Source organism: Myotis yumanensis, unplaced genomic scaffold (genome assembly GCF_028538775.1).
Source record: "Myotis yumanensis isolate MYYU_CA2020_CCGP unplaced genomic scaffold, mMyoYum1.0.hap1 SCAF_1, whole genome shotgun sequence".
Taxonomy (NCBI): domain Eukaryota; kingdom Metazoa; phylum Chordata; class Mammalia; order Chiroptera; family Vespertilionidae; genus Myotis; species Myotis yumanensis.
Genome location: NW_027223752.1, coordinates 11,751,792 through 11,779,646, shown reverse-complemented (window position 1 = coordinate 11,779,646; position 27,855 = coordinate 11,751,792). Strand labels below are relative to the sequence as shown.

At 48.1% G+C, this 27,855-nt stretch overlaps 1 protein-coding gene across 3 annotated transcripts in view; it reads right to left on the bottom strand.

Annotated features, from left to right (window-relative positions):
* The window catches only part of LOC139009746 (forkhead box protein N3), a 237,760-nt gene that overhangs the window by 57,452 nt on the left and 152,453 nt on the right, over window positions 1–27,855 (bottom strand). The window contains exon 1 of one of the 3 annotated variants that reach the window (XM_070413873.1): window positions 2,522–2,572. The exons of the other annotated variants lie outside the window; for them this stretch is intronic. The gene's annotated coding sequence lies outside the window, so the exon portion shown is untranslated. Of the gene's footprint in view, window positions 1–2,521; window positions 2,573–27,855 lie in introns of those variants that run through there. 3 annotated transcript variants of the gene reach the window in all.

The following is a 27,855-nucleotide window of genomic DNA, read 5'->3' as shown; positions in this document are numbered from 1 at the left end:
TTTAAAAGAAAGTGAAAGCCCCCAATTTGATGAACTCTAGGAAACAGTACATAGATTAAAATATCACCCACCTATTTCCCTGCCGTACCAAATTCTTTTGGAGACATTAGCCACTTATTCAACTTCTTACAACAGCCAAACCTGAAGGGTTTTTCCTCTGTTGGGTAGTGACGTTCACCAACACTTGGTCTTGAAACCCCACTCCTCCCAAAACCAGCATCTCTTGTGCCTAAATTTAATGCTGTGACTCAGGTGCAGGCATGAGTGCATGTGAGCCCCCTGTCTCAGAGTGTGGGGGCTGGAAAGGAAGTAGCCAGGTGGATTGCTGTCTTTCTGTAGGTGCAAGCCACCACCTCATTTCTCTGTACCCAGACATGTGACTCTGACTGGCTTCAACGTTTTGGCCCCCAAACAACCAGGCGTCCTTTTTAAGTTGGCATGTTTTCCACGGAGGAATATTGAGCATCTTTTCTACATGCCTCACACAGTGCTAGGCCAGCTGTCTAACAATATGGATCCCGGAAGGGGGTGCTGCCCACGTTGGGGACAGCAGGCAGCCGCTAGTGCCTGTTGCTCACAGCAAACGTGAAAGAGCCCTCAGAACAGGGGGTCCAGGCGGTTGGCTGAGATGCCCCCGGCAAGCATCCATGCACCGGGAGTGCCAGCAGAGGCTGCCCAAGGGCCAAGGTGGGCATGCCTGCATCCTGCAGAGCGGATGTGAGAGCTCTCGGAGCTGCCCAGGCCCCGTTAAAAGGGAAGGATGAACCTCATGACATCAGTTCCAAAGATATGCCACCTGCTAGTGTCATGCCCAGGCTCGTCTTCCCACCTACCAGCCTCCCAGGCAAGTCTCCAAGGGCCTGGTGAGCAGGCAGCTGCAACATTTTGTTGCCTCTGATTGATTTGGACTGGGAAGACCTAGAGGGGGGAAAGAATGGCCATTCTCAATGATCTGGACCCCTGAGTCGGCTGGGGTCCTGAAAAATCATCTTGTCAACCCCTCTGTAGGTTTTCTTTGGCCAGGAAATCTATCCGGGCAGATTGGCTGGAGTAAATTTCTTCATCCACACACACTCACATTACATGGATGTCCAGGACAGTAACAATGCAAGTCCACTCCGACACAGACTTCTCCCTCCAAACCCCAATGCCATCCCCTTGTCTGAAATGCCTGCCACCATGTGAGAGCCTGGTTCAGCCCGCTCAGCCACACTCCCCAGCTCGCTGCTTTTGAGTAAGTTGAATATCAAACAAAGGGCATAATACCCAGCAGTTGCTGAAAAAGCTCACTCCGTCCACTTTATTCTCTCCGGCAGACGCAACTGAAAGATTTTTTTTTAATGCCCGAAAAACTTCTCATTTAAACATGGGGTGCAAAAGGCTTGTGCAATGTGAGCATCCCTGGACCCGCAGGGGGACAGAAAAGGGGGGGGGGGGACCTTCAATGAAATACAAAAGCCACGCAGACCTGGAGCGGAGCAGGCTGCCCACAACAAGGCAGCCAACTGCCAAACTGTCATTTTGCTCGGCGGCTGAACAGAAGGCTCGAGTAATGACAACCACAAAACTCATTTAAAGTCTGAAAAGGTGACTAATGAGCTCATTCATGCTGGCTATAAATTATTCACTACAACACTGATCCCACTCAAGACAAACAGTAAAGTAAACTTTAAACACAGACAACGGCGGCCTCCTCCAAAGAGGGACGAGTTATGTCTGTAAAACTTCTCACAATGAGAGGGATCCTTGTCTCTCCCCGGTCTATTGTCACACTCACTCTTCTGTTTACTTTTTTTTTACTGCCTTTAATCAAGTTTAAGCAGACACAGCTGTTACACATTTATTTCTCTGTGGAGGGTTTTTTTTTTTTTCCTTTTCCATTAGTTATTACGAGCAATCATGATGCTCTAAAAATAGCAGCAAATGATATTCTCTAGAAATTGAAGGCTGACCTTAACACGAAGCCCAGGTCTTCGGAAAGAATATTCAGACACACGTGTCGGCTGAGTGGCGGCGCCGGACAAAGGCGAAACAAAAGTGCAAGGCATTTTCCTCTCTCGGAGAGGTTTGCAATTTGCTTCCAAATTTCCTTTCGGTTCCAGTGGAAAACGTGTTGCTTCCAAACCTTGCAATACAGAACCTGCTTCCCCTGCTCATGTTTTCATTAAGATTTTCGTGAACACGCACGAGCGTTAACGGAATAAAAAGAGAAGTGTCTCCGTTGGGCTTGTCGGCACAGACGAGCCCAGCAGCAGGTTTGTTGAAAACCCACCACCATTTGCTGCCGACACTTGCCGTTTCCTGTTTAATATTAAATAAAGAAGCTTAGCTCTTCTGTTTCTATACACTGTGCTATTTGCTACGACTGCCACTCCTAAAAGCACTGGGACTGTAGGGAACAAGTCCCCTGTTTTTCAAACCTTTATTTTATCTGTTTCCAAGATACAGTGAGAATTAAGACTTTCAAATCTGATAGATTTTTTTTCTTCTTCTTAAAAATAGTTCCCGAATAAGTACTTACATTCGCTCTTGGTCAGATCGCTGAACATTGTGTCTTTTAAAACTGCTTTGAATGTTTTGAAAAGGAGCCACAGAAAAGCCGCAGAAAACACTCATGTTCAGAAACCGCCAGATGGAGGTTCTGAGTAACCAAAAGTGAAAGCAGAAAGGTCTCAGGCTGAGTTGTGCCCAGTACACACCTCGAGATTAGGGGGGTGGGGGTGGGGGTGGGAGGAGTTGGGGGGGGTGAGTGGTCTTGAGCCTGGGATTCTTGCCTAACATGAGAAATAAAGCATGGAGGGCTTTAACTTCAACATGAGACGGGCCAAGCGCTGGCTCCATTTAAGGAAAACCTTCCACGTTGCTCTCAGCGTCTCGCACACGAGGGAAAGACTTGTCCAGCTCTCTCTGTGTCTGAAATGCAAAGCAATTTTTCCTCTGAGCGGAGAAAGAGGAGTCCTGCAATATTTATAGCACAGTGCTTTGCCACCTACCAACAGCAATCTGGTTGGTCTTCACCTGTTTAGCATGGTTTTTTGTATTTTTTTAATATATTTTTGTTGATTTCAGAGAGAGGAAGGGATGGGGAGAGATAGAAACATCAATGATGAGAATCATTGAGCGGCTGCCTCCTGCACGCCCCCTAGTGGAGACTGAGCCTGCAACCTGGGCATGTGCCCCTGACCGGAATCGAACCCCGGATCCTTCATTCGCAGGCTGATGCTCTATCCACTGAGCAAACTAGCGAGGGCTAGCATGTTTTTTTAATACACATTTCTGTACCTAGTAAATAGCCATTCTTTCGGTTATCTGTGCAAGAGTGCTTATAGAGGTGTGTGTGTGTGTGTGTGTGTGTGTGGGAGATCAATCAACATGTAAAAACCAACACCAACCAAACGAAGGGTCAAGTCTAAAATGACATCCCATGTAAGTCTCAGCTGCTCGGCACTCCCACCAACCAGATCCCTGTCCCCTCTCTGTGGAGGGTGTGGACAAAATACTGCTTTGAGACCGAGCCACAAGGGGGTCCTTCCTGGTAACGTGCCTGACGGACAGAGTCCGCCTCTCCCTTCCTGGGAGGGGCACCCGGCTTGTCTTGAGATGGTCCTAATCCCATCCTTCTCCTCATTTTCTTGAGGAGATGATCAAAGGTAATGTCAGTTTGGCCTGAAGAGGTTCAGCCCAAGCAGTGATCACGGAGTACCCCATTTACTTCAATCCGAAGAATCACAAGGCATTCATAACAAAAGCTCTCCAAGGCTTCCTCCGTGCCGGGCACCATGCCAAGGGCTTTCCCTGCATTATTCATGTTATCCTCCAGGACACAGGTGCTGTCATCCTCTTTTACAGATGAGGACACTAAGGCTTAAGGAGATGAAGTCATTGCCAGTGGGTTGACAATTGGTGCTCGCCATGGTGAAATGAAAAGTTAAGACCCCACATCTTTCAGCCTGCAGAGCCCACCCTCTTAATCACTACACTCTCCTATTTACTAGAGGCTCGGTGCATGAATTCGTGCTCAGGTGGGGTCCCTCAGCCTGGCCAGTGATCAGGGCGATCAGGGCCGTCTTGCCCAGTCCTGATTGGAACTATGGGGGCCGGCTGGCCAGGAAGGGCTCCAGTGCATGTCCAGCCCTCTGGCCCAGTCCTGGTCAGCCAGACCCCAGCAGCAAGCTAACCTACCAGTCGGAGCATCTGCCCCCTGATGATCAGTGCATATCATAGCAACTGGTCGAGCGGTCACTGAACAGTCGACCGATGGGTCAAACACTTAGCATATTACGCTTTTATATATAGGATGCCCCCCAAGACTCATTTCCAAAATTGCAGATGAAATTTGCTGCTTACAATCTACCTCTTGGGCATCTTTGTCAGTTTTTTGGGTTTATTTGTGTATTGTTGTTTTTTACTTGATTTGAGAGAAAAGAGAGAGAGGGAGAAATTTGTTGTTCCACTTATATATGCATTCATTAGTTTATTCCTGCATGTGCCCTGGCTGGGAATCAAACCTGCAACCATGGTGTATCAGGACAACACTCTAACCAACTGAGCTACCCAGCCAGGACTATGTTCGGTTTTTACTTAGCATGTTTCAAATGGGCCAATAACTGTAGACACCCTCTCTACTCCCCCAGGCTCAGCTCCAAATGCTCACACAGAAATGGACACTATTCACTGAAGGGACAAACATATCTACAAAATACCCAAATACCCAGGGCAATGGGCACACACCAGCACTCTGTTTCTGTCTGAAATGTAAAACACAAAGATTTGGGGGGGTGAGGGGAACGCGTGACAGTTGGCAACTCCAGAGGCCAGGCCTGAACTCCAAGCCTGTCCCCACCACCTCCCATCTGGACAGACCCTCTGGAGGAACAGGCAGCTATGAAGGTGCCCACAGAACAATCTACTCTGTCTCCAATCCTCACCCCACTGTCCCCCAACCCAACAAAGAAACCCTTTCTCAATCCTACAGCCACAGGGACAAAGATCTATGGTTTCATTTCAAGTTAATGCCTTCAAAGCGCAAACATCGGACTAGAAAACAATTTCAAACTATTTCTTTCACACTTTGCCCACAGAGTTAGCTGGTTGTCTGCCAGTTCGGAAACACCACTGACCACCACACTAGAACTATTTTCCAAAAACTTTATTATAGAGAATTAGGTCAGGGCCCAGATCAACCTTGGTCAACTCGATAAATATGTTAAAAAATTTGCCACAGTGAAATATACCGACTACACTACTAGTGTGATTAACTTTTTCCCTAAATATAGTGGACAGGAGGAGAAAACTCCCCTATGAAGGCAGCCCAGTGCCCCAGGGGTGCTCCCGAGTCTTCCCACAGCCCGTGCGCTGGCCATGGAGAGGAGACAGGCCCCCCCAGCTCACCGCCACCTCCAATACCCATGTCATCTTCACGCCCATGGCACAACGAAACCCATGTGGGTACCAAGGCCAAGGAGTCCGTTCCCTCGTGACCCACCCTCCAAATGCTTCCTTGAAAGATTTCTTCGTCTCAAGACTAGCCAAAGGCTCCGTAAAAAGTGGACGAAGCAGAAAGCTGAGGTCTGTGGTTTCATTCCCGAGAAACCCTCAGCTGTCCACAGGGATCAGATTCCGCTGCCTTTCTGAGTCCCGCTCTGGCTTCTGCCCACACCAGCTCCCTGAGACACCACATCAAACCTCTCTTGGTGTCTTGGCGACACCAGCAGCATAGCAGAACCTCTAATGGTTATGATAAGAAAAATAAGCCCAGCTCAGACCTTCCGGCCACGTGCGCTGTCCGAGCGGGTTTTATTCGCCTGTCCGTGGCTCCTCCCTCACATCCTCCATTGCTCATTTTTCTAGATCAAAATCTACAACTCACGGGCAGGCAGAAAGGCACGCAGGCTGACTGCCCTGACATCATCTGATCTCAACAGAGCTATCTGTTCACCAATTCCATTCTTAGCTTGACAACACTGGCCAGCAAAGGTTTGTTTCTTCACTACAAAAACCAAATACTATAAAAAGGAAAAGAAAATCTGAAAGGTTACCCGTAGGAAGGACTTTACTGATGGTGTCGGACAAAGGCCTAATTTAATGAGGCGGGTGAGGCCCAGGGAAGTGACTTAGGACCCCATATCAGAATGTGTTGGTAGTTTCCTCTCCAGTGTCTACTCTTCTCCTCTCCCTTCCCAACACCCCCTCCACACACACACACACACACTCAGCATTTCTCAGCCTTGTGGTGTGGGTGGAAGTGACCCCATCGCCAGCTCCAGAGGCCCTGGACTGGTGTTGGTCCAGCTAGGATTTGGTGCACCCGCCGACACATTTCCTCTGTTGTTTAGACACTGGATTGGCTTTTCTGTCACTTGCAACCCGAAGCATCCCAACAGATGCCCACACAGAGTTACTGGCAGATCCAACTTCTTAACTGCCTACCCAGGGGAGTCTGCCAGAGCAGTCTTTAACAGTCCAAAACAGAGAAAACCATGTTTCAACAAATTTAATGGCTGGACTTGATAAGAATAAAAATATTTGGGTGAAAAATATGAAATTAAATATTATCATTGTGCACTTTAAAAGTGTGGCTTAATGTGTCAAGGTGGCTAGAGTAGCAGAATATTCTTGCCCTGGCAGGTGTGGCTCAGTTGGTTGGAGCACCATCCTGTACACCAAAAGGTGGCAGGTTCAATTCCCTGTCAGGGCACATTCCCAGGTTGCCGGTTTGATCCCTGTTTGGGGTGCATGTGGGAGGCAATTGATCAGTGTTTCTCTCTCACATTGATGTATCTATCTCTCTCTCCCTCAAGTCAATAAAAAAAAAAGAGAGTATTATTGATGAATGGGATTTAACTATAGAATCCAATGCTAATGGGTCTGTTTAGAACATGACTCACATGTAGGTCTCAGAGCTTGACCAGCAACTGGAGGAACAATGTCCCAGCTTTATGTCCCCAGGTGCTTCAGCCCCAGACAGGGTGGTGATAGGGGGTGAAGATGGTCATAATGGCCACGGTTACTGCCTGCACTGCCCGAGATAAAGATAAAGAAACAGGGCCCAGGAGGAGGTGCGTTGCCCCCAGGACAGCCCACCGAGACTGAATGAGAATCCAGCCCCTCCCAGGAATGTGACTAAACCAACCTGGACTTTCCTTATCACCACAAGTGAGGGAATCTGCCTGATAAGACCCCTGCCTGCTCCCAAAGGTGCCCTTGCCTAAAACAATCCTTCCTTTTCTTTTGCTAGTAACTTTCTGCCTATAAAAAATCTTCCACTTTGTACAGCTTCTGGGAGCTCCCTTCTGTTGCTAGATGGGGTGCTGCCCGATTCATGAATCGTTTAATAAAGCCAATGAGCCCTTCAAATGTACTCCACTGAGTTTTGTGTTTGTTTAGCAGTAGTTATTTCATGAAGACGCGGAGCTGTGTTTTATCTGCTTTATGTCCCCAAGTGCTTCCAAAGAGCCATGCGGGCTAGGTTTGACCAAAGTAGTTAACAAAGGATATTGAATGACCGACTTGCACAAATTTAACTAATTTAAGATGATATCTAGTGTCAATGAGAATACATTCTTTAGCAATTCTAAAAGTATAAAATTAAAAAGACGAGTGTCAATACATACAATAAAATATAGCCCAGTTAATGTTTATTGAGTACTCACGGGAAAACTTGCCATGCAATACTGAAGCGTAAACCTCAGCCCCCTCCCTCACACAGGCCCTTTCCACGGCCCTGGGAAGGACCCCAGAAATGTGTTGAATGAGCACCTTCAATACTTAGATTAGACACTGAACACACACAAAAAACACCTTAACATGCCCTGACCCTTATATGAAAGAAACTTGAGAAAGGCTTCCCCAAATTTGACAGTTCTAAAAATGCACATGACATTATCAATAACCAGTTATGAAGCTAAAGAATTTTTTCCTAAACTATCAGAAATAAAAAACAAATCCCAACCAATCATACTAGAAGAATAAGTGCATTATCTTGCTATTCTCTAGAGAGAAAATGGCATTCCACAATCACTGTCACATGAAGAAATGAGCAAAGAGTACACAGCCCAAAAAATGTAGGGGAATAGTAATGCAGACATACATGAAACAGCTGATTAATAATAATATTCGGTTATTTTGGGGGGGGATTTTGTGATGCTTGGGATGCCGGCTTTTTAATGACACACTGTTTTCTTTCATCATTTGAAACAAATGCTTACTGCTACACTTCATTTTCTATTTGCAATTTCTTTTCTTAAAAACTCCCTCCCCCAAACTAAATCAGCTTCAGGCCACACAAAGCTGGCACCCACCGCTGGTGTGCCAGACTCCTCGCTCTTCGTGGACTATCTGTCTGCCAACAGCAGTGTGAGGTGGGTACTACTGTCCCCATTGTACAGGTGAGGGATCTGGGCCTCAAGTGTTCTGAGACAACCTGCCAGAGGTGACCCTCCCAGCCAGGGTCCCATCCTGCCTTACCAGCCCTGCTTCTGGGCCTGCCCACAGCAGTAAAGGAAGGGCCACCCGCTCCCTGAGTGTGCCTTCCTGGTCTCCGGCTGCTACATCAGCTTCGGGGAAGGGCTGGGAGAAGGGGCATCTCAAACCCACCCACAGGGGAGGGGAGGGGGGCGAGCCCTGTCTCAGTTCCTGCAGAGCTGAGGGTTCCACCGAGGCTCACCTTTCAGGTTCACATGTCCAAGCCTCGGTGAGGAATGAACACTGGCTGCTTTAGGGAGGAACTCGGAGAGAGAGAGGACTGGGCACCAGTCTGACAGCAGAACAGGACTCCTTGAATTCAATGTGAGAGCACAGCTCTCTTCCCTCCGCAATCCAGTCCCACCCCAGGCTCAGCCATCCCTCCCCTCAATTCAGAACTACTGTGTCGTCCACTTGACGGCAGAAGGCTCCGTGTGAGGGAACTCTGTGGACTCAATTTTGTGTCTGATGAAGTGGGCCCCTCCTCCGGGGGCCCTCCTGAACCCTCTTCCATCCGTCCTCCCGGCACACAGGACTGGACCTGCTCTATTCTGGTGCCACACATTTTAGGTTGTAAACAACGAAATTGCAAGGTGATAGGTGACTTACCTTCCTGGAGCAGTGAGCAGCCCAGCCAAGAGGAGCCTAGGGAACCAGTGGGACCAAAGGCCTTTGACTTCACCGTGAACACAGTCCCGGGTGATTACCAGTGCTGCACGCTCTGAATCAACCCGCAGCCTCCGCTCTGCCCTAGGCGTCCCTCAGCCAAAGCAGAAAAGGCCTCCCATCCAGATGGGAGTATAGATATGCAAAGTTCCAGAGAGAGGCCGCCCAGTTCCCACTGAGTTGTGGACGGCGTTAACATATGTAAAGAACTAAAGCTTCCCCTTGAAGCAGGGGTGGGGGGGGTGGAGGTGGGCAGGGGCCAGGATGCTGGAGGCTCCTACAAATTCCACAAAGGTGAAACCTCTTCCAAGTGCTCTGGCAGCACTGACCTTGGCCTTGAGGCTGGGGTCTCAGCAACAATGGCATGTGTAACACAAAGGGTATGACCGGTTGACTTTTCCAATGGCACTCAACAGTCAAACCATCCAACCTTCCCTCCCCCACTCCAAGCTCACCAAACCACTTCCAGGCAGTAATATTCCTCATTGTAAATTAATGCCTGTACTTTCTGATTTGCTACACCTGTCCTGTGAGATTAGTTAACAAACAGGTGGACCCTAGGGAAACAGGTCTGCTCCTCTGAGCAGAAAGTGATGTCCCCCTGGGAGTTCTTCATCTCAATAATGCTGTTGGCTATCAAGACCCACTGGGACACCCCTATCTTCTGAGCAAACTAAACAGCAGAGTCCTGCCCAGCAGATGGTTAAGTGCTAGAAATCTTTGCCAAATAAGTAGATGAATGAGGGACCCATCGGTCTGCTATAAAAAACAATAAATGCATTAGAAAGAATACACTCACACTTTTGACTGCCACACCATCCATTGAAAAGATGAGAGGCTGGACGTCAGCATTGTTAGGCTCACAGGCTGTGTGCAGCCCTGGTCAAGCTGTGGGGGAAGGGCAAGTCATGTGACCTGTTGGTGCCTTGCTGTCCTCACCTGTAAAATGGGGGTGTAATCTACTTATTTCATAGGGCTGCTAGGAGGATTAATAACAAATTGGCCCATGTAGAGTACTACAGATTAAATGTTTACTATCCTATATAATGAAGAGGTAATATGCAAGTTAACCCTCACACTGTCACAAGATGGCTGCACCCAGAGCAGAGATGGGGTTCCTGTAACACAAGATGGCTGCACCCACAGCGGAGGCGGGGTTCCCGTAATAAGCCGTGACAAGTGATCAGCAGGGACCTGAGGCTGCGTGGCACCAGGCTGGAGGACCCGCCCGGCGGGGCTTGATGGTGGACCTCAGGCCGCACCCCCTGCCTGGCAGGGCTTGACAGGGGACCTCAGGCTGTGCCGCTGCCCCCCACCCCCCAGGGGACCTGAGGCCCCACCCTCCCCAACGGCACCCGGCCAGGGGACCTGAGGCTGCAACCCCTGCCCAGTGGGGCTTGACAGAGGTGTGGCCGGCTGGGTCTGGGTCTGGGTCTCATCCAATTTCAAGGCATGCGCGGATGGGGGGGAACTTGACTCTGGGCCCCGCGGTGTGCCCCAGACTCTGACAGGAGGAAGATTTTCATATACATTTTACTAATTTTCTTTCAGCCCTGACATTTCTATTATAGAGAAAGGGCAAATACTAATATTAAAATATTTCCTCTAATTAATTCCCTTTTGATGTGCATGAATTTTGTGCACTGGGCGACTAGTCATTATATAAAATCTAAAGAGATTTATAATAGAACAAGAGTTGAGAGCCAAATGAAAGAATTATGTACTCATTATTTACATTAATTTTGCCTATAACTGGTCTAATTTCTCCTAAGCAGAACAATTAAAGCTTTCCTTCTTTCTTTCTTTATTTAGCAGTTTAAACTATAATAAAACAAACAAACAAAAAACACTGAAATTCTTTCCTGGAATTAATTAGGATTTCTTGATAGTTTCCACAACTCCTTGAAGACCCTGAAAAATTTTTCTGGTCTTGATCCAGATCCCTACCCTGAGCTGTCTCTGTTGAAAGAGCAAACAGCTCTGGCTCTGGGAACGGGGAACTGGAATAAACTTGCCCGACCTTAATGACAAGACACTCAGATTCCAGCCCCGTTCTAGGAAACAGCCCTGAAAGAATGTGAACATTCCTGGCAGGAGTGGGGGTTGGAGGTCAAACACATGGATAATTTGTTTTTTGAGACATTTTGGTTTTCAAACCTACCTGTTCCCTGGGGGACAGGTATCGCCTCTCTTGTAACACGTCCCTAGGAAGCACCTCCATGCAGAGGAACCCCATCACTCCCAGCCCTCTGCATCCATGGAAATGCTCAGTGCTGCGGACAAGGACACCACCAGGGAGCTCGATGTAACGCATTTGTCACAATTCTGACTTTTCTGGAGGTCCACATTCAGATCTGAGAAATGGGACAGCCTGCGGATTGCAGGCAGACTTTGGCCGTGATGGAACATTCCAGCTGTGCGGGGGTGATGTTGCAACTCTGCCTCTCACCGGTAGAGGAGACACCAGGCTGGTTACTGCCTGAGTGCTCTGCAGCCTCCTTGGAGACCAATGCCCACATCCATGGGACGACGGCTGTCTACTGCAGATTCCGTACACAATTGCTTAAACATCCACAACCTCCCACATTCATCTTGAATAGCCACTCTTCCCAGACATGGATGTAATTGATGCATTAGCCTATATCCAACGGCAGGGTCTGCTCAAACTGAAAATTCCCATGGCTAACATGACTTTCCAACCCAACATCAGGAACAGAGAGAAAGAAACCTTCTAACATAGGGGATCAGCAAATTACAACCTGCAGGCCAAGTCCAGCCTGCTGCCTGCCTGTTTTATAAATAAAGTTTTATTGGAACATAGCCACACCCATTAGTTTATGAACTGCTCCTGGCTGCTTTCCCACTATAAAGGTAGAGATGAGCAGTTGCAAAGAAACCATCAAAGCCCGAAAAGTTTAAAATATCTACTATCTGGCTCTTCAGAGAAAAGAAGAGGATGAGAAAAGGCACCAGAATATTTACGGAAGTTCCTGATGGCCTCTGACTCCTCGTTTAATAGCAGAAGGAAATGGGTTCAAGGGCTGTTTCTACCAGTGGCTCGGCTCTGCAAAGTCAGGCCAGTATTGTCACCTCTCCGCTTCCATTTCCTTCATAAAACAGGATTAGTCATGGCTGGCGAATGCATGACAAATAATTAGCTAATACCCCATATGCATTTTGAACACAGGACAGGAAGAACTGGCTGTTTGTTTTCTGAGGGTAAGAGGTCCTCTCTCTGGTAGAGCAGTATTTCATGGCTGGAAAGAAGAAGCACTCCTCCCTAAGACAGCTGTACAGTAAATACTGTTTTCAGTTGGTGCTTACCGAGGAGCCCCTATGATAAGCAATGCACTGATCTTGTCATAGCCCCACATGACATGGGACTGCGATCGCATGTGATAAGGGAAATCCCAAACTGCCCTTTTCCAAGCGGACATTCTCCTACGAGAAGGCCTGTAGGCAGCCGCCATGGCGTCCAGCTGGAATGGCATGATCTTGAAGCCCCACTTCCTCAAGGACTGGCAGTGGTATTGTCACATGGTTTAGTCCTATTGTCACATGGTCTGTCTCTGTGGTCAGCAGACCCAAGGCTTTATTCCTAAGATTATTTGATGCTGACCAGAACCTCATTGTCCTGAGGGCTTAATGCTTAATGCACGAAGGATCTGCAGACACAAGGCCTGGCAAACCAAAGTGCCACATCACCGCACACCCTGCATCTGGACCCATCTTGGAGGAGTTAGGCGTGGCCAGCATCCAAAACAGTGGCCTAGGCCATTGGGACCTCAGTGGATGTGTTGGTAGTGATGTTAGACCTCGGTCCTTGAGTTCAGCTAAGAAAGAATTCAGAGCCAAGAACTCTAGTGAAAGAGGTTTATATAGCCCTTTTAGAAATAAAGTCACAGAGGCAGAGACATGAGCCAGCTGGGCGGCGTGAACTCAGGAAACAAGTTACTAAGGCCAAAGGAGATCCCTTGGAACTTGGGAGAAAGAAAGGAATATGCACTTCAGGAAAGGAGGGTTGAAAGGTGCAAGTGTGATCTAGAGAGAGAGCTCGCTGGGTCCCCTGCCTTAAGGGTTTTTAATCTGTTTTCTAAAGGTGGGAAGTTTAGGGGAGGTCTCGGCAGAGGATCTCAATAGGACATCCATCGGCTTTCCAGGTGTGTCCTTTCAGGGTCGTGGTCTCTACTGACTGGTCAGGTCAGCACTAGGGCAGTGGGTCATTAGTCATTGCATCTGGTCCTGATGTCAGCCATAGCATCACTCCCTCTGGTTTTGCTGCTTTTCTGGGCCTGGACCTGAGACACAACTGAGGCCTAGATGTTATCTCTAGTTTGAGCAAATGTCTGTCTCTGTGGTCAGCAGACCCAAGGCTTTATTCCTAAGATTATTTGATGCTGACCAGAATCTCATTGTCCTGAGAGCTTAATGCTTAAGGGAGTGGGGAGGGTGGTGCAAGGGCTTGTCTGAGTCCTATGAGGCTATTCTCCAGCCCCTTGTTCCTCCTCTCAGGGTGTCTAAACTGCATGACTAAGGACATGCTAGGGGAGGAAAGGTCGCCTGGGGGTGAGATCCTGTCCTATAATAGTTGTTTTCTCTAGTTTTTGCCATTGCCAGTCACTCAAGACTTTCTGCCCTGATGACATTCCATACCTGGCCTATCGTCCCTGCTCTGCTCATACCTGCCTAACTGCCTATTCTATCAGATCCGAGGAGGAGGAGCAAGTCCACCAAGTCCCTGAAGGCCAACATGCTGCGGCTGAGGAGTGATGCTCTCCCCGGAAGCCCTCCAGCGCCCAAGAAGGGAGAGAGCTCTGCTGAAGAACTCATGTTGGCCACCCCACTGACAGGACCAGTCATGCCCATACAGAATGTCTACAAGAAGGAGAAGGCCGGGTCACGGCAGAGGAGGAGGAGAACTTTGAGGCGTTCGCTACTCTTCGCATGGCTTTGGCCAATGCTCGGCTCTTTGGCATCCAAGCAGAAAGAGCCAATGAAGCTTCAGAACAGGATGTTGAAAAGAAAAAAGTGCTATTGGCGATTTGTGATCTTAAAAAAGGAGAAGAAAAGAAATCCCAAACTGAGATATGCCTGAAGGAAACATTCCCATTTGTTCTTTATTTCACAGAACAAATGCCCAGAGTGAGAAAAGTCAAGGACATATTCAAAGAGCCATGGTATAGACCAGTTCATTGGACGGAAGATGGAAAGGTAAAGTTGAAGCCAGATTAAGAAGGAATCTGAAATCCAAACCCACACGTTTAGATTTTATCCGAGACCAGTGGTCAGCAAACTCATTAGTCAACAGAGCCAAATATCAACAGTACTTCTTCAAAATAGACTCGCCCAGGCCGAAAACCAGCTTCTGCGCATGGACCATGAAGTTTCAATCACACTGTACGCGCGCCCACACGTGGTATTTTGTAGAAGAGCCACACTCAAGGGACCAAAGAGCCACATGTGGCTCTCGAGTTGCAGTTTGCCGACCACGATCCTAGACAATGGGGAGCCATTGGATATTCTAGGGAAGGTAGGTAGAAAGATTAATCTGGCCATAGTAACTAAGATAAATCAGAAGAAACTGAACTATAGAGGAAATGATCTTGAAACCCAGGAAACAGTATTTATCATATTGAGACAGTCTTTGGGTGGAGAAAAGAAACAATTCCTTGTCCTCATTTTAACTTCAATTTTCCTGTCTATGTGTCCCCGGTATCTCCTCTATGTTTTGTCGTCTTTCAATACCTGCTAAATAAGAAAAGCTGGAACCCAGCAAGGAAAGTATTTCAAGGAAAAAAGTCAAGTCTTGGTGTAAGCTATTACTCTTTGGGGAGCTATAGGTATGTAAGGTATAATAGTGGCCTTTGATTTGAAACCACCAGTAGGAGATAAGGTTATTATAATGAGCAAGAGGGTGGCTGCTCCCCACCCCCCACCACCAATTTCATCATTTAAACCTCCCAGGAAAGGTAGCTAAGAGTAGCTTTCTCTGCATCGGGTTTCATCAGAGATAAGATTCTGCCCATTCTAAGCTTCTGCATTCCTCAGGTTCTCAATGATCAGCCACTTGAGGCATTACTACACCCTCACACACACCCCTGGCTTGAGACATCTGTTTTATGGTTACAGTAGAGCTTGCCTTTTGAAGTGGGAGGCAGTACCAAGCAGAGGTGAAAATGTTGCTTCAGAGCAGACCAACTGGGGTGTGAATCCCAGCCTCCTCTACCCAGGGGGCCTGCTCAGGGTACCTGCCTTTGAGCTCAAGGTCCCCACCTGTAAAATGAGGTTGAAGAGTACCTACTTCAGGGGTGTCGTGAGCGTGACTCAGAGAATGTCTACAAAATGCTCTTTACACTGTACCTGGTGCCCAAATAAGGCTCAATCAATGGAGCTGCCCTCATTTGTTTTCTTGGGGTGCAGTGACACTGGGCTGAGTTAGTCCACCTTCTTTTTTTAGCCAGGTGAGAGGCACTCCCTTAATTTAATTTTCATATGCCTAACACAGAAACTCCTCTCCCCATTTGAGTACATCACCAGATTCCTAGAGGACCTGAGCCCCAGAGATCCAAAGTGCCCAGGGGTTGGGGCTTCATGTCCTGTCTCTGGAGACAGCTCGCAGCCTGCTAGCCCTGCAGCATACACACCCCCGCCCCCACCCCCACACCCCGGCGCCACACACACACACACACACACACACACACATCTGTGTCTTCAGAGGAGACAAGAAGTGGAGATCTCGACCTCAGAGTAGAGGCCTCCAATGCCTTGCCCTGCCATTTCGAGGAGATTCAGGATGGTTCTCTGACTCACTCAAAATCTCACCACCTGTTTAAAGAAGAGTTGGATCTAGAACCCAGATCTGCTCATTTCATTTTCTCTCTTTCCTCAAAGTCACATTTTTAAAAATTCTAAAAATCCTATGGTCTCCTGTGGGAAACTTGGAAAGAGGGAAAAGTAAAAAGGGGGAAAAGGCATGTATCTAACCCCCTTGCCCAAGGCTTCTACACCTCCATTAACACTTCAGACTGTCTTCCAGGGTTTCTTCATTCCTATAACGAAAACGAGGTCTCACACTGCAAACACACTTTGTACTTCCCAATGTAGGAGATCCGTTTCCACAACAAATTTTGACCTTCAGGGGGACTGAGACCATGTCAGCCTTGATATCACACCTACTATGTGCCAGGCACACAGTAGGTGCTCAAAAATAGTTGTGGAGTGAGTGAATGCCTGCATGACATTATGTGATATAGCCAATGACTTCGCCATCCTCATTCTGTTGGATATTTAAGTTGTCCTCAGCATTCTGCTAATACAAAAACAATGTTAGACAAACAGCCTTATTCATACATCTTGAATGTAGCTCTATGTCCTTATGATGAACTCTTAAAAGAGTAATAACTGGGTCAGAGCACTCACACTGTAAGGCCTTAAATTCCTGCTACCAAATTGCTCTCCAGAAAGGTAATTCTAGTTTACATCCTCCACCAGTGATGCAGGAGAGTGAAAAGCACAGGTTTTCTCCATGGAGTGAGTATGTGAGTTAAGGGGAAATTGTAGAATCTCTCAGTGGGTGTTGTAATGAAGAACTGAGGGCTGGACTTGAAGGGCACTCAGTATCTAGCAACCCCACAGCACAGAGTGTCTCTGCACATTCACCAGTGTCGTCTGACAGCCTCTCGATTGAACACTAACGCAGGGTACCTGACATTGCTACAAGAATTATCGATTCCCTACCATCCAAATAAATATGTGCCATCCTAGGAAACATACCCACTCCCCTAGGACGCAGCACAAAAAAGCCAACCTTTCCATATAAACAGTGGCCCACACCGCATGTGGGTCCCTGGCACCAAGTCTGGTTTGCTTGAACTTGTCTATAAATATCTGCAGTTCAAAGTAAATGTCCACAGTGGTTTCTAAATGTCCTCTTGCGTGCACGCATGCGTGAAAGACACCCTGTGAACCTCAAAAATGCATTTTTAATATTAGTTTCTTAGAAAAAGTTTAGTCCTTCCTCATGTAAAGTCAGCAAAATAAATTCCAAATGAATACATCTATCAATGGATTGTTCTCCCTCAAGGTCAAGGAGGTCATCTGTGAAAACGGAAAGAGCTAAGTAGGTCCTGATCCAGAAAGCCCCAAGCCCACACTCCCTGGGGCCAGTGGTCACTCAAAAGCATTTCATCAAGGAAGAGGCTCCAACATCCACCTGTGCCTTCCCTCCTTGTACCCGCGCGCCCACCCCCCCCCCCCCCGCCCCATACTGTGTACCAAGAAAGACACTCCTAATAGGACATGATGATGACCTTGATTCTCCAGCCCCACTGACCCTCCAGTCCTTCTCGTCTCTCTTCACACAGTGCTGAGTTGTCTGCTCAGGGTAAGCTCTAGCTTACCTCCCAAACCTTTTTGCGACAGAGCAAAAGATGAACAATTATCTCTGTTTTCTACATAAGAAAGCCTGGGTTCAAATCCCAACCCTGTCCCAGAATCGCTGCATCCACATTACCTTCTGTGTCTCCACTTCTCCACCTTCAAATGGGGTGATTTCTACATCTCTCTTGGGTGTTTCGCAAGAAATTTACAAGAAACTGCAGCATAGAAATCTTTCATGCGTTCTGAGAGGCAAAGCATCTCTCTAAATTCAATGTATTCCTTTGTTAGGACCTCTGCTTTCCTGACTAATCCAAAACACTGCTCTTCCACCCAAATCGTCCGCACACCATAATCTCCGATGGCAACGTTATCAGGATATCTCCTTGAAAAAAATCCATACACCTCTTCACAGCCAATTAACATTAGCTACTTTCCCCTTATAGCCTTTTCCTATAAGCACACACATACACACTCACACAATATGGACTCCAAAGTCTTTTCTTTGACTCAAACTACAAGGCTCCGGTCCTCCACAGACAAAAATCTCAGAGCCCGTGTTCACATTTATCCACGAAATAACTAGTTCAGCACGCCACACCGCAAGTCAATCAGAGGACTGAGAAGTAAACACCGAGTTCCGAATCCATGTTTCCAGTTTTCCTGTGATATGAACAAGAATGAATTTATTTGAGAAGAAAATGCCAAGGTGACATTTGGAACTGCCACGTCTGTGGGGGCAGGAGACCAACACAGAGGACATTTTGCATTCTCTTCTGCAGCAGTGGCCTTGCCAGGTCCGCAACCCCACAGGCACACGATTTAGCCAACTCACCCTTGGGGCCTGACATCCCTGCCCATGGATATCTGCTTCCTTCAGCAACTACAAGGGAATTTGCCATCAGGAGGCCTCTCAGGGAGGTGGGCTCATGGGGAGAGCCAGAAAGCCTGCCTCTAAAGCAGTGGTTCTCAACCTTCTGGCCCTTTAAATACAGTTCCTTATGTTGTGACCCAACCATAAAATTATTTTCATTGCTACTTCATAACTGTAATGTTGTTACAGTTATGAATCGTAATGTAAATATCTGATATGCAGGATGGTCTTAGGCGACCCCTGTGAAAGAGTCGTTCAACCGCCAGAGGGGTTGCGACCCACAGGTTGAGAACCCTGCAAAGAAACCCACTTGACTATAGAGTAAGATTTCTTGAGTTAAAGGGAAATAGACCAAGGGGGTCAGTGTGAAAGTGGGGGGGTAGAGGGGAGAGCAGAAGACCAACACTAGGGCACGCCTGCCACTAGAGCAGTGGTTCTCAACCTTCCTAATGCCTCGACCCTTTAATACAGTTCATGTTGTGGTGACCCCCAACCATAAAATTATTTTCGTTGCTACTTCATAACTGTAATTTTGCTACTGTTATGAATCATAATGTAAATATCTGATATGCAAGATGTATTTTGTTACAAATTGAACATAATTAAAGCATAGTGATTAATCACAACAACAATATGTAATTATATATGGGTTTTCCAATGGTCTTAGGTGACCCCTGTGAAAGGGTGGTTCGATCCCGAAGGGGTCGCGACCCACAGGTTGAGAACCGCTGCACTAGAGGCACACGGACCACATCCCCTTGTTCCTAAGCCACTGAAGTGCTACCTTCACAGGAGGGTCTGCTTGTGGCATGGGGCAAAGCCAACGGCTCCTGTCCACCCCATTTAAAAAAAGAATTTTTTAATTGATTTCAGAGAGGAAGGGAGAGGGAGAGAGACAGGAACATCAATGAAGAGAGAGAATCATTGATCGGCTGCCTCCTACATACCCCCTAATAGGGACTTAGCCTGCAACCCAGACATGTGCACCTGACTGGGAATCAAACCGTGACCTCCTGGTTCATAGGTCAATGCTCAACCATTGAGCCACACCAGCCAGGCTGTCCACCCCATTGTCTACCCTTTAAGGGCAATTGCTCTGGACCCAGAGCGGGGCAGAGGTGATATCAGATAACCTGCAGCTCCTGACACTCCCGACTCTTGCGTTACTGAGCCAGGGGATGGCAGGAAAGGGACCCTGTGCCTTTGACCACGCCCACCTATGGGAGCTCCCTGACAGACCAAACTCCCAGAAGTGTGTCCAGACCAGGACTTAATGAAACGTGTGCAGCAGGATGCATTATCTGACTGAGCTCCCAACACCACTGCTGCATGAGGAGCAGGCCAGGCTGAAAGCCTTATAGGTACTTATTGCTTCAGCATCTACCCGCTGAGCTGCAGACCTGTAAAGGCCTCCTGTGGTCCACAGCTGCCACATACACCTTCTCCCAGCTGCGTCAGAGCCCAGGGCCCCACTGAAAGGGTCCCTTCTCTTCTCTTTCCTCCAGGTCTTGGTCGGCACCCTTTGCTCAAACTTCCGCAATTCCCTGGATCCTGACCCACCCCACTATAAGTGAGCCTTGGAGCCCCCTCGAATGAGTCCTGGAACCACTCGGACTTCAGGGTCTTTATCCCATAACGAGGGACAAGACCAGCTCTTTTCCAAAGTTTCTTTCAGCTGAGAAAATGAATATTCTCTATTTATCTTCTTAAACCTCTGTCCCAGTGCCTTTGACAGAAATAACTCTGCAGGCTCGCCTGTTAGATGAATCTGGAACGGGGAGCATGCCAGGGAAGTCCCCCAGGGCAGCCTTTCCTCCCTGGCATCCCTGGGGCATTGTGTGGCGTGCTGGCAACATCCTCCCATCACTGGCTTAAAGGCTGAGTCTCCGCTTTCTCATTTGTAGTTGGTGGGGCAGACCCATGAATCCTAAGGCCCCGTTCAGAGTGAAGAGCCCAGGAATCTGTAAATAGAAATCTCAAGCAAACCCGCCCAGGCCAGGGCAGCAAGAGAGAAGATCAAGGGTTGACCGAACACCCCAAAGCAGGCTCAGACATCAGCTTCCTCTCATTTTGCTCCTGATGCCAGGATGTTGATGATGTCCATACAGGTAAAAGGTGAGCCAGCCAGTCCTCTGCCTTCCACCCAGCCCTGTAGGCATCTAATGGCGACCAGTTATAATCAGGGAAGGCAAAGATCACCCAGTCACAGGATGCTCTCCATGCCACGCCTGGTTGCCAGGATATGTAATTCTTCAAACCAGGGCCTGAGCCCTGAAAATGGCCACATACATACTACCCCTCCACCAACAGTCTGGACATGGGGCTCTGGCCCTTGTTATCACTTAACAAGGCTTTCCTTGGCTGGCCTTCAGATTGATATGTTTTCCGTTCTTCGTGTTACCTGTCAGTAACTTGTCACTATGTAGATGTCAGCCCCAGAACCGGCCAGGATGTATGGGACGCTGGCTGCCACGTCTCTGTTCGTTCTGCAGGACTCACCGTAGCCTGAGCATGACAGTCCTGCAGGTTAAATCTTCATCACTCCCGGCCTGCCTGTCTTAACACTTTACACTTTCCATTCGCTTTTTTTTTTTTTATCGTTGAGTATATTCACTCACTACCCGTTTGGAAAAAAATGTGACACCTCGTGTGTGTATATTATTATACAGTTTAAATAAAAAGAGCTTTTAAAAGACACAAAGGGTATTTCTGTGAGTCGTCACTCAAGCATGGGTGGCTGGGGACTGCGTAGCTTCCAGAATAGTTCAGATTCCAGAGGAGGACACTATTCCCCTGCCTCCGCCTCGTCTAAATATCTCCGCTCACTGAATCTACTTCACACTCGGGAGAGGATCATCTCGTTGGAGTAGTTTCAGAGAATGAGGAGGAGCCACACACACCTTAAAAAGCCCCTACAGGAAGCTCATTCCTCACCTCCTATTACCTAGTGTCTAAGATCCAGTACCCTTCATTCATACTAGCGTATAAATGACTGATACCAGGGTCACTTCCTAAGGCAGACTGGAGAGAAAGAGGGGGTCCCTGAACCCCAGGAGATGTAGAGGTATATTGTCAAGGTGTGTCCTAAGAGGCAGGGAGGACAAAAGACAGAAAGAACAGGCTGTGACACCCAGAAAACGAGCCCACGGCACTGTACTCCCAAGGAGAGGATCCTACCTCTTCCCAGTCTGGTTTTAAAAAGAGGAGCGTGTCATTATCCAAGGAAGGGTCATCGGTCCACTCTTGGCTTACCAGGTGCCTGAGCGGAGCTGGGGAAAGGCTCCCTGGCCACGCTCGCCTCCATCTCCCCAGCGTTCCTGGGGGAGGGCGGGAAGGAACGCAGCTGAGACCATCAGCTCCGTCACGGGGCAGCACTAATGCGGACACAGGAGGTGCCAGCTCACTGCCCCAGCCAGGTGTCCAGGCTGGCCAGGCCATCTGGGGTGGGAAGTGTGTGCTCTAGAGCCTGCTGGGGAAGCCGTTTTGAAGGAGAACTTAGCTTAAAAATCAGCCAGCTTCAAGAAGTTTCCTCAGCCCTGGTCCCCATGACAATGTGGGGCCTCAGAACTTGGCTCTTTCCCTCATGCAGCTCGGGGAAGACCGATGTGTCCATATCCAACAGCCAGTGGGCCGGGGTCCAGGAAACAAGTCAGCGCCAACAGGAAACGCTGGGGAAAATGCTGGGAAGGGACTAGACTACAGTTTCAGGTTTCCAAAACTCTGGCATGGAAACTTTTTTTATTTTTTAAATATACTTTTATTGATTTCAGAGAGAAAGGGAGAGGGAGGGAGAGATAGGAACATCAATGATGAGAGAGAATCATGGATCGGCTGCCTCCTGCATACCCCACACTGGGGATCGAGCCTGCAACCCAGACCGGGAATCGAACCGTGACCTCCTGGTAAATAAGTCAATGCTTAACCAGTGACCCAACAATTCTCCTTCTAGGCACTCACTGCCCAGAAATACACAACTGTGCAAAAAACCATACATGCATGAGGATTATTGCAGCATCATTTATAACAGTGGAAACCTGGAAAGAACGCCATGTCTATCCAAAAGGGATCAGTTAGCTAAATCCTGGTTCATCCATGTAATGGAAATTGGCAGCTTTTAAAAGAAAAAGGTAGAATGAGGCACCGGAGGAAAAAGGTGGTCAGAGAGAGGAGCATGCTTCGGAACACATGTCAAGTCTATTGTCTGCAGAATAGTATCAGATATGTTAATACATGTACACAAAGTCTTTGACGGGTGGGTCATTAGGGACTTGAAACTTTCCATGATTAAGCACTTCTAAATTGGTTAGGATTTTAATGTCTTATTTTTCACACTCAACAATAACTTGCAATCATAAAAGGGGAAAAAATGAATTCCTCCAGCTTCAGGCTGTTAAACCGTCCCTGCCCCATATCGTGTCCTGGCGGGGGAGTGAGGGCTGTGCTTGTATGTTGGAGAGAACACTGGCCGTGGGCTATGTATTTAATCCCAGCAACTCCACTGGATAAGAGGCTCCGAACTCCAGCTCCTCCAACACCTTCCCACTACAGACATTTTGTACTTGAGAAGTGGCCGGGGTGATGGGCGGACGGCAGGACTGTGACTCAGGAGGGTCCGCTTGGCAAGTTTCCTTCCCGTGTTCCAGTTTTCTCATCAGCAAGACTCAGTGCTTGCAGGGCTCATCTGATATTCTCTCATCGGAGGACCTGCACTTCCCTGACCACACCCTCACGGAAGGGGTGCCCAGGCGGCCTTTGCTGAGGTGCTGGAGGACAGAGGCGGGGCCTGAAGTCTCTCCCTCCCCCGTGCAAGCAGCTTTGGTGCAGTGTGAGCCCAGGGAAGAGGGCAGAAGGGTTTTAATGCAGGAAAAACACAAGCACATCTTTGAGGTTCTCAAATGAAGAACTGAATGCTTAGAGATGGTTTGGGTTGTCACAAAACAAGGAGAAAGAAGGCAGATGCTACCAGCATTTCGTGGGTGGGGCACAGGTGCTAACATTGCCACAAGGCGGCCAGGTCCACACCAGTTCCATCCGCGCAGCCCACGGAGTAACACTACGGGGCCCTGGCAAGACTAGCAGCCATCAGCTTCCTTACCTGACAAAGGGCTGGGCAGGGGCTGGGTGCTGGGCGGGTGGGAAGGAAAGCAAGGAGGCAAAATTGCAAACTGCCTGACCCCGAAATGCCCATTCTGGATCTTCCATGATAATTATCGTACTTTCCCTTTAACAAACACTGATCAATAATTAAACCTCATTAAAGGCCCCACATCACTAACGTTACTGATCAAGTCCTAACCACAAAAGGCCTTCATATGATGTCCTGGGCCCTGTTCTCCCACTTGCCTAGTTTGAGTGGGGGGTCCCAGGCCCTGACAGGCCACAGTTGTCTGTTGTGAACTCCCAGAAACAGAGACCCATCTACCATATCCCCCACGGAACCCCCGGCACTGGGAACAATGGCTGGTGCATAGTAGGTGTCAGTAAATATCTTTATGAATGAATCAGGTAACATAAAGGGCATAATCTACATCGGCAGTCAGAGCTGGGTTAACTGTAAGTTGTGTGGCCCTGGGCAGATCACTTAACCTCTGAGCCTTTGGTTCTTTATCCGAGAAGCAGAATCACAACAACCCCTTTCCAGGGCTCCGGGGAAGACGGGACTAACGTGTGGAAGATGGAGGATGAGCTGCCCAGTCCACAGCAGGTTCTCAGAAAACGGGGACTAGTACACCTGAAACCAGTACAAAATAAAATTGAAAGAAAAAAATAGGAGCTAATATTGTATCACATTTATTAATAACTCCAACTCACACCGCAGCCCAGGCATCTCCTGAAATCACAAGTATCACATAAAAGTTACACAATTCAGTCAACTTGCCCTTTGGGAGCTACTAGTTAATAACCAACACAGCAACAGCTCTTCTGCAAACACAGTGCTCCTCCTGTCTCCTGCAAAGCAGCTTACTCAGAACACTTCCAGGTGTTCCACGGTCTCCAGAACCTTCCCGAAGCGCCCAGAAAGGTGTGTGCGGCAGAGGCCACGCAGATCAGCAAGGAGAACCAGCAGGTCAGTGGGCAGGTCTGTGGGCAGTTCTAGTTCAGCCGAGGCCCAAACTGTTGAGGTTTCATTCTGATCTGGCATCCTGATACCTGAGCCTGTTCGTGTAGGAAAATCCAGTGCAGCAAGTGTAGAATCAGGAGCCAGGTACCCAGGTTCAAATCCTGGCTCCGCCGCCCTTAACTGTATGACCTTGGGCAAGTTATTAACCACTTGAAACCTCAGTTTTCTCATCTGAAAAATGAGGAACAACAACAGTGCCTACAAGGAGGAAGGGGTAAAGGAGGCAGAAGATTGTATTTTTCTTGGCTTTGTGGAAAATCATGGAAATCAATCAGCCCATCAGCAGAAACACTCCCAGAAGCAATCCCTTCCAGGGAGACTATCTCTCCTCTGTCTCTCATTTATGTTAATTCTACAATCATCCTGAGTCCTCTCTGAGGTGTGGGGGAAAGAATTTGCTGGTGAAGCAGTGGCTGCCTCTACAGGAACATAAGCAGAGTGACTGACACATTGAGGTCTTCAATAGATACCTGTTGAATAACCAACTGATTCCTAAGTCGAAAGACTCTGAGTCCATCACACCCATTGGACCCAACTAAGTGAAAACCAAGGCAAGTGAAGTTCTAAGGATTTCTGAAACCAGGGCCTTGAATCTATAGTAACAGAAATCTCTGTTATGACTACCTTTGTTTTTTTGTTTGTTTGTTTGTTTTTTCAGTTGGGACACTTCCCAACTGAAGAGTCTGGGCATTTAACTATGATTAGGTAACCCAGAGAAGGTATGAACCATTTATCCAGCTAGCAAATATATAGTGAGATCTCTTAGGTATAAGAATAAACAAGTCCATTGACCGCCATGAGGGCCGGAGCTCATTTGTCATGCTCACAGCCAGGTCTTCAAGGCCTATAGTGCCCAGAATATAGTAAGTGCTCAGTAAAAGCATGTTGAATAAAAGCATGCAGAAATGAATGGAGACATGGAGGGAATATTCAAAAGGTGGAGATGGTTGTTGCAGAGTCCAGACCTGGACCGAAATTTTCTGAAGCCCCATTCGGTGGCCTTCACTACTTCTCCAAACAACTTTTAGAAGAAGTGGGAGATGGCGAATACAAAGAACCCTGGGCGAGAAAGATTTGCAGAAATAAGAAGTGGATGCAGATGAGTTCATAAGAAAATGGGACGGTCATTTCAGGACATCTGTCTTGTCTGCACGAGCATCACTCTTGATGTCAAAGTGCCTAGGAGATTTGGAGGAAGGGGGTGGCATGGTGAAACAGCAGGTCAGAGATGACTATGGCTCCTACTGCTTCTGCAACCCGGGCTCTCAAGGCTTCTTCCCTTTAAGAAATGTCCACCATTCCCCGGCCAGTGTAGCTCTGTGGTTGAGCATCAACACTGGAACCAAGAGGTCACTGGTTGGATTCCCGGTCAGGGCACGTGCCTGGGTTGCGGGCTCGATCCCCAGTGGGGGATGTGCAGAAGGCAGCCAATTGATGGTGTTCCTCTCTCACTGATGTTTCCATCCCTTTCCCTTCCTCTCTCTCTAAAAAATCAATAAAAATCTATTTTAAAAAAATGTCCATCATTTCCTATGTCCTTTACCATCTGCATCTTTTCCCTTTGCGCTTTGGGCCTGCAGACTCAGCTCTACTTGTCCCGATACAGTGGGGCCTTGACTTACGAGTTTAATTCGTTCCGTGACGGAGCTCGTAACTCAAATTACTCGTATGTCAAATCAAAAAGTGAACGAGTGAGACACGTGATGCTGGGCTGATGTTGTGGCGTTCACTGTGACGTTCGCTGCGCCAGCTAGCGGTGGGGTATCTGAAGCTGGCTCATAACCCGAATTTTAGCTCGAAACTCAAAGCAAAAAACTGGCCGAGAGACGGCTCGTATCTCGAAAAACTCGTTAGTGGGGACACTCGTAAGTCAAGGCCCCACTGTATTTGAAACACACAAGGTGCATTTTTGGAGACAGGCTCTGTTGATGGACTTCCTTTCCTCCTGGGATCAGTGTACTGCTCTCCCCAAAAACTCAGTATGCAGGTCAACCACGCACACCAACGGCCTCTTTGATGCCCTTTTACAAAGTGTTTTCCCATGCGCTTCTCAGAAAATTACCCTATTTTTTCTGTACTCAGCAGGGAGATACAACATAACTGAGAGCTTGGCTATTATGCTCGTGAATAATTTGAGGTTCAAGTGCAGCCTTGGCATGCCTGAAAGTAAAATAATTACCAAAAAGTTTTCCAGTTGCCCCCCACAATCTGCCTGCTACTTAGTCTCGAGGGGGGGAACCCCTGCAGGGGCTCTGTCTGAGCCTCAGAGCACAGAACCAACCAGACCCCCTCTGGCTCCCAGTCAACAAGTACAGCATCAAGTTTTGGCCGATGCAGCCCTGGAGGAGATAAAGTTCTTAACTGGAGATTAGCCACGCTCATGCCAGCCCCCTCACAGCCAAGAGTCAAAGTCGGTATTTGCCGAGTGGAAAAGGACAAAAGGAAACCAATTCCATCTGCAAGCTCTCCAAACGGGCCGGAAAAAGTGATGATAGCCCATCCGTCTCCTCTCATAAGAAGGCTAAGGGAATAGGTGCTGACTTGGAGGGAATCTCAACATTTTGGTCCCTGAATCACAAACTCTCTGTATCGAGTTGTGCACGATGTGTCCTTTACAAAAGCAATAAAGCTATTTTTTAAAAAACCTATGGTCACTTAGAGAGACAATGACGCCGTGGCCACTTTAGATCAGCAAAGGCTTGGGAAACCTTAGCGAGGGGACTAACTCCTAAAAGGTCGCACTATTTCTTGACAATTACTGAGGAGCTGGGTTAAAAAAACAAAACAAACAAAAAAAGCGTTCTTTTAACAAGAACGAATTGAAATCTGCACCCAAACCATTAGCCTTTGGTGGACAATAACAGCATATTCATTTTGAAAGACATCTTAGGATTCTCTGGTGTGTAGCCGTCAATTTACAGATATGAAAAAGGGGGCAGGGGGGTCCAGCAAGGTTAAATGGCTAGACCTAGAACTCGCAGTGGTCGGGCTGTGCGGAGCCTGGACCGCACGAGTCACCCCATCCTCATGCCTCTCGCACCTGCTACGGCCGCGCTGTACACCACACCGTCCTGCCAGGCAGCAGTGGCCAGGGAGTGCTTTGGCTGATGGAAGTCACTTCTCACTCAAGCTCCTTATCAGGGCAGAGTGGAAGGTCCTGTGCCAGAGGGCAGCAGCAGCATGCCCATCCTCACTCATGTCACACGGCTCTCGCTGCCACGCCTGTCCCCGCAAGTGCCGGCTGGATTTGGAAGGCGGGTCCATCACCTGCATCGTGAAACCCAGAGCCCTTGCTAGGAAGGTAAATGCCCGCATGGTGTCAGATTCCTGCTCAGGGCTGCACTCCACCACCTGT